Consider the following 7,136-nt stretch of genomic DNA (forward strand, 5'->3'; position numbering starts at 1 on the left):
GATGACGGCATAGAGTTTCACACTGTCCTAGGTCTTATAAATGGAGCTATATAAGTGAGGCCGAATAAGGGGGAAGTCAGGGTGGCAGGGAACACACACACATTGGATCACATTTTATTCTTTGGTTTTGCATCTCCATGTTCTTCCTATTTTTGTCAAGATTGTTCCCATCTAATCTCAATACTTCAAATGAAAATAGGTTAGCATTTGTAAATTATCCTGGAGATCTCTCCTTATCCACTTTGCTCTTCCCTTAACTGGCCATTTACTTTTAGTGAATAATAAACAAATTCATGTTGGATACAGACATGCTCTGAAGAAAGGCAAGGAACTAACAGGTTCTAGTGAGAAAATTACCTTTGGTGCTTCAGTGCAGCTTGCAGAAGGCGTCAAGCTCAAGTGGATTTTGCATTGGTGACCTTGAGTCCCTCCTTTGCTGTAAAAGCTGAGCAGATATTCTGCTGAATAGAGCAGAAATAGAGCTCCACATGAAGAGTAGTAACCAAGCTGAATAAATCATGGTTTCAGAACCTGACCTGATTTTTTTTTTTTTTCAGTAGAATTTTGTCCTCTAATGGAAAGGTTTTGGAATACAAAGGTATATATGATTTCCTGAAAACAATTAGAGCTCTGTAACACAGGCACATCTAGTAATAAATATGAATTCTTTGGCAGAACAAGTATAAGGTTTTATTGATAAGCTGATGGGTGCACAGGAACTCTAGGCCATATTGACTTTAATAAAACATTAAGTGGTTTAATTAAATCATTAATTCCACCCTCAGTTCCATTTTTCAAAAGACACTCTATGTAAAAATAAAATGGTTTCTTTTTTTAGCTGCTTCTCTTGCCTCTATAATTCATTAGGATGAGTCTATAGATTGACTTATTACTATTCTGCCATAAAGCACTCACTGCCATTTCAAGAATACAGCACTTTAAGCAAGATACAAGGAGGTATTGATTTTAAGGTGACATCTTCCTTCACTTTTCATAAAAGGGTCTTCTTTTTTAGAAGAATCTATAAAATGTGTATGAATGCAGAGGTTTATGTCACAACATTATTATAATATTACTAAAATAATTGTTACCTTGTTTCTTTGATATGTGGGGAAAACTTTTGAAAGGTAAGCAAGCAATCTAAAATGTATGGAATCATAGTTACCATATATTAACTTCTGAAATTAATTTCTATTTTATGAAAGTAATACATGGCAATAGTTTTAAAAAGAAGAAGGCTCATAAAGGAAATTGATAATCTTCTGTCTCACCCTTTCTATGCCCTAGTCCCACTGCCCAGAGGCAGCCATTTCTTTGAGTATATATCTTTATATATAATATGCTGTCTTGGCCTAGATCTTCTTAAAAGAGATTAATTCAAGGATGGATGTTTTGATACTTCATTTGAGTGGCATAAGCCCAGAGGGGTGAGGGTGAGGGAAAAGGAAAGTGAGGCAAAGAATGCACAAAGCAATGCCGGGAACCTCGTGGCCGCGTGGACGTGAGCAATGGTATCCACTCAGCAAGTGGGCTTCTCTGCACGGGCTGTGCAAAGTAACCCCACACCCAAATGCAGCACGGAGGGGAAAAGGAGGGAGGACTGATCTGTGTGGCTTCCTTCTGTCTCCCTTTTCCCTCGGGTCAGAGTTCTCTCCATGGGGAGTTAACTCTTCTGTACTTCAGTAGCATGTCATCTAGCCCCTGGTGGTCACTTGGGAAGCCATCCCACACCCTGTGGCTTTGATTTCATTAAAGTCCAGGAGCAGAGGAGTGACCAGGCATGAACAGATTTGGCGTGAGGGATGTGTGGGCCATACAGGTGCTGGACAACATCTTCAGCCAGCTGGGGAGCTTGGGCAAAGTGGTGGGGGTCGGGGAGCAGCTCAGCCTGGGGGCAGACAGCACCTTCAGAAGGGAGACAGTAGGGGTAATTCGAGGGGTCTTACAATATACATACTGTGTCTTATTCCTTAATTTACCAATTTAAGACATTAAATAGTGAATTCTTAATATTAACAAATGACTATTGATAGCTCTCTTACACTTCCTTACTTTTTTCCCTTACTCCATTATAGTGATATAACAATTTTTGTTTCAAGTAATAGTCAAGGTTTGCATTATTATGACTAGGTAAGTTATGTTATTGTTAAGCCAAGTAGTGAATATAATTATAATTTATTCCTTATACAACTTTCATTTTTCCTAATTACCATGTTTTTATTTGCATTATTTTCTAAGTACTTGTTCTAATATTTTCCATTACAGCTGGCAATTATCTTTTTTTCTAAATCCTCACACATATCAATCAGACAGTCTATAAATTCCATTATTTTCTCTCCAGGTCTCTTGCCTGGAGCCCTGGGTCTAGCCTACTGTAATATAGACTGACTGCTTTCCAGGCCTGATGGGGAATCCTTGCTTTCTGGATCTCGTGTTCTGCTTTTTCTCAGTTAACTTCCTTGTTTTGCTTGATTGAGTACATCCCACAGTGGTCTCCTAAGATAAATGTGGTAGGCACTTCTAGTCCCCCTCAATAATCAATTTTCCTCTCACCCTGGACAAATGGAGGGTGACACTTCATTGACTCCTTGCAGTTATGTAGGATCATGGACTAGTTCTGGCCAGTGGGCTGTGAGTAGAAGCAACATGTGTCTGTTATAGGACAAAGGAATTTCTTTCCCCACAGAGGAAGCCTTGTGTTGAGAGGCTCACAAGATCAAAAATAAGCATGAATCGCTAAATTGCCATGGAAGACATTTGCCCTGGAGAGTCTCGTAGACTCACGCAAATTCTGAGTGTGTGGGAGATAAACTTGTGCAACATTAAGCAACTGAGATTTTGGCATTGCTTGTAACCTGGCCTCTCTTGACTGATACAAAAAGGGATCATGGAAATACACTTTTGAATCCTTCCAATCTGAAAACATTGTTATTCCACAGTTACCTTTAATTAATAGCTTGGCTGGGTGTAGAATTCTAGATTATAGAGAAATATACTATTCTAATTCCTATTCCTTTGTATGTAACATAGTTTTTATCATTATAAGCTTTTAGGGTCCGTTCCTTACCTCTTGTGTTTGAAAGTTTCACCACATTATGTTCTGGTGCATGCCTTTTTTCATCTTTTTCTTCACTGTGTTAGGCAGTATGAGGATTAATTTACAGATTAGGTCATTCATCATCTCTGATAAAATGTGTATTGCATCTTTGATAATTTTCCTTATTTTTTCTTTTTGTAATTCCTATTCACTGGATTTTATACAGTGTGGAATTACTCTCCTTTTTCCTTATATTTTTCTCTTTTATTTTATATTTTCTTTGTGTTTTTCTTCTACTCTGGAAAAGAAATCCTCAATATTTTCTTTCAATTCTTCTACTGAATTTTCAAACTTAATCAATTTTATTTTAATTTATGAAGATTGTTTCCTGCTGTTTATATTTTATAGAATTCTATTTTTCTAAGAATATAATTTATACATTTTAAAATTTGTTTTGTTGTTCCCTGAATTGTCTCTATTTTTTCTGAGTTCTTTTATATTCCTTTTTTTCCAATATTTCATTTTGGAGTTTTCCTTAAATAATTTGGTGATAATTTGTTGTCCAATCATTCAAAAATTATGTACTAAAACCCTAATTTAAAGTTGTGTGCCTGGGTGGTACTCACTGGCTTATAAGCAGTGGACTAGCATTTTTGGTGAGAGAGTGCCTCCAAATACCAGTATCTGTAGGCTGCTTCTTTCTCCAGTAAGATTCCCCTAATCTCCTACCTGGTTGAACGCGAACATGATTACCAGCCTTTTTGGAGCAGGTTAGAAGAAGAAACTCCCACTTTCAAGTATGAAGACTTTCTCCCAGTTCCTCAGGTGCCCAAGTCTGGAGAATTTTTGGTTCAATTTCTCAGAGAACAAATGTCTGGCTTTCCATGGTGGTAGGAGAGAAGATGGTTACTTGGTTGCCAGTGATGGGAGAAAGGTGTACCCACGGAGAGACAGACTGGAATGGGTTATTGGGGCATGAGGAGGGGAAAGAGGACCTCTACACAGAAGAACAGTCTGAGGTGGAGGAATTTGTGGGGAGTTGGAACCGAGATGGGGTGAGGAGAGCATCCCTGCAGAGCATGGCCTGGCATGAGCACTCTGAGTCTGGGCGGGGTGAGGAGGCAATCATCCAGGAGGGCTTTGTGCCACAGAATGTTGGAGCCCAGCAGGTGAGGAGGGCTTTCACATTGGAGTGGGAAGAATGCTTGTCTCATGAGGGATATTAGAGTTTGGAGTGGGTGAGGAAGGCTTCCATGTGGTGATAGATATTGAACTAGTTTTCTAGGGCTGCTGTAACAAATTACTACAAACTTGGTGACTAAAACAGTAGAAATTTATTTTCTCACAGGTCTAGAGGCCAGAGGTTCAAAATTAGTTTCACTACTTTAAAATTAGGATATTGTCAGAGCTATGTTCCTTCTGGAAGCTCTAGGAATGAATCAATTTCCATGATTTTTCCATCTTTTAGTGGCTGTCAGCATTCCTTGGCTTATGGCCCTCCATCACCCTGCCTCTGTTTTTCTGTCACATCTCCTTTTATGGTTCTGATGTTCCTGCCTCTCTCTTATAAGGACCTATGTGATGACATTGGGCCAACCTGGATAGTCCAGGACAATCTCCCCATCTCAATATCCTTAGCTACATCTCTTCCTTCTTCTCCTCTTTCTCCTCCTCCTCTTCCTCTTCCTCTTCCTCCTCCTCCTTCTCCTTCTCCTTCCCCTCCTCTTCCTCCTTCTCCATATAAAATGGCATTCACAGATTCCAGAGATTAGAATGTGGATAACTTTTAGGGGGCCCTTTTAAGCCTCCCACAGATATGTCAATAAATATACTTGTAAATGTGCTTATGTACACACACACACACACACACACACACGGCTTCAACAGCTCTGCCCGCTGACAGGACCTAGAAGTAGCAACACCCCAATATCAATGAATACAAATGGTGAGTACATCTTGGTTTCAGTTGTATTTTGAGTTTTCCAGGAGGCATTTTTTGAGACAGACTTTTATATCTGCCTCAGTGGAGCTGCCCAGGGTAGGGTGTGACCTCAGGCAAGGTGGCTATCTTTCGCGGAGGCACTCCCTAAAATATCTGACTGTTGACCATACTGCTAGTTTCAACCAAAAGGAATCAGGGTTTCTTGGAGAAATAGTTGATTCTGGGGCTGAGGTAAGGAAAGCAGAATGAGTCTGGAACATCTTTTTGTGCCAGAAAGTAAAGAAGCTCTCAAAGAATGATATGGCCATACCTATGGACACAGAAACCAGTATGAAGGAACTCCCACTGACCAAATCTGAGACAATTTGAGCGTCAAAATGTATTATAATTTCTGAAGAAAATCAGAAGCCACAAATCCATACTGATATAAATAAATTAATAAATGAATAAATTGAAAATTTGATGAGACAAGGATGATTACATAGTTTAAAAGTACCTTGTGCAAACTACTTATTAATTATAGGGTAAGAGAATAAATTCTTGTGGAGAATCTGGCCGATGCCACCTTAATCACATGATCAAAGTGTACATTAGTAGTGAGGGTGCAAATAGAGATTGTATGACACCTAAAAGGAAGAATACAGCTCTATATCTGTGATTTTTTTTAAATCAAATCATGAGTAAACATCAGAGTAACCAAAATTGAGGATAATGTGACCAAATAACTGATCTGTAATCTTCAAAAATGCTGTGTTCCTGAAAATCAAAGAACTGTTTCAGGCAGAAGAACACTAAAGAGACATGACAACTAAATGCAACCTGCAATTCTAAAGTGGATCCAATAAGGACATTGTTGGGACAATTGGTGAATGGGATCTGAGGATTAGTTGGTGGTAATGTATCAATGTTAACTTCTTGATTTTGATTGCTGCATTGTGGTTGTGTAGTAAAACATCCTTGTTTTTGGAAATACACATTAATGTATTTGAATGTGATGACATGTCATGTTGGCAACTTATTTTCAATAACCCAGAAATAAATTTCTTTTTATAGTACTTGTAACTTTTATGTAAATTTGAAATTATATAAAAAAATTACAGTTCCTGCCCTTTTGCTAAGAAGCTCATATCTTGCTTCTAGATTGATTATTGATCCTCTCTTGGGAAAAGGGAACTATCTGAGAATGTTAAAGTAAAGTGCAAAAAGAGTGGATACAAATTTATGGGGAATGTTATAGCATTGACTTCTACCCATCCTAAGAATTATCTCCCAGGATTGATTATTTTCCACTCAGAGTCCACTCCTTTCTCATTTCGGCTCCCATCAACCCTCACCATTGAAACTACAAGCCACTGATTTGCTTTCTGACATTTTATCCCCAGCGTCCAGCTCAATGCCTGGCACACAGGAGGCTCAATGGCCATTTAAAGAATTAGTTAATGGTGGCCTTTAGCCCTTGGAAATGAAATTGGCAATGAAATCTTAGAAATTAACTCAATTCAACCTTCATTTAACATTTTCCATTAATATGAGAGCTAAACAACAAAAGAATTGTTTTGCTTTCTATACTGTTATTTTTAATGAGATGATTCTATTTGTGGCCACTCCACCAGCACACATTTTCCTGGACAGTCCCAGGCAATTAGCTTCCTGGATTATTGCTGTGTGGCAAGTTCCTCTACTCCAGATCCTCTTACTTTTATCTGCTACAATTACCATCTCTCAAGAGTTTATGAAAGAAGATGCCTCTTCAACTTCTCTTCAACATGTGACTTCAGATTGAGGAGCTTTTCCTGGGTCTTCATGAGAGGGAAACTTAATCAGTTTACCTCTGGCCAAAATCTTACTTGCTATTGCAAACCTCCTCCATGATCAACCCAGAATTCAAATCCTAGTGGCCAAAATAAAAATTCTAATAAACTAACAGTCATTTCCAGATGCCAATCATTGTGTCAGGATTTTTAATGCATTGGTTCATTAATCCTTACAACAAGCTTATGAGATGGGTACCATTTTTATATACATTTTATAGCTGAAGAGACAGATATTAGACTGAGCTTCTAGCAATAGCTTCCAAATCTTCATGGCAAAACTGGACTGCCAAGGAGCTGCTGCCACCATCAGAGAGCTGCCTGTCCAACTGAAGCTACCTTTCCA

The sequence above is a fragment of the Eulemur rufifrons genome, chromosome 17 (assembly GCF_041146395.1).
Source record: "Eulemur rufifrons isolate Redbay chromosome 17, OSU_ERuf_1, whole genome shotgun sequence".
Taxonomy (NCBI): Eukaryota; Metazoa; Chordata; class Mammalia; order Primates; family Lemuridae; genus Eulemur; species Eulemur rufifrons.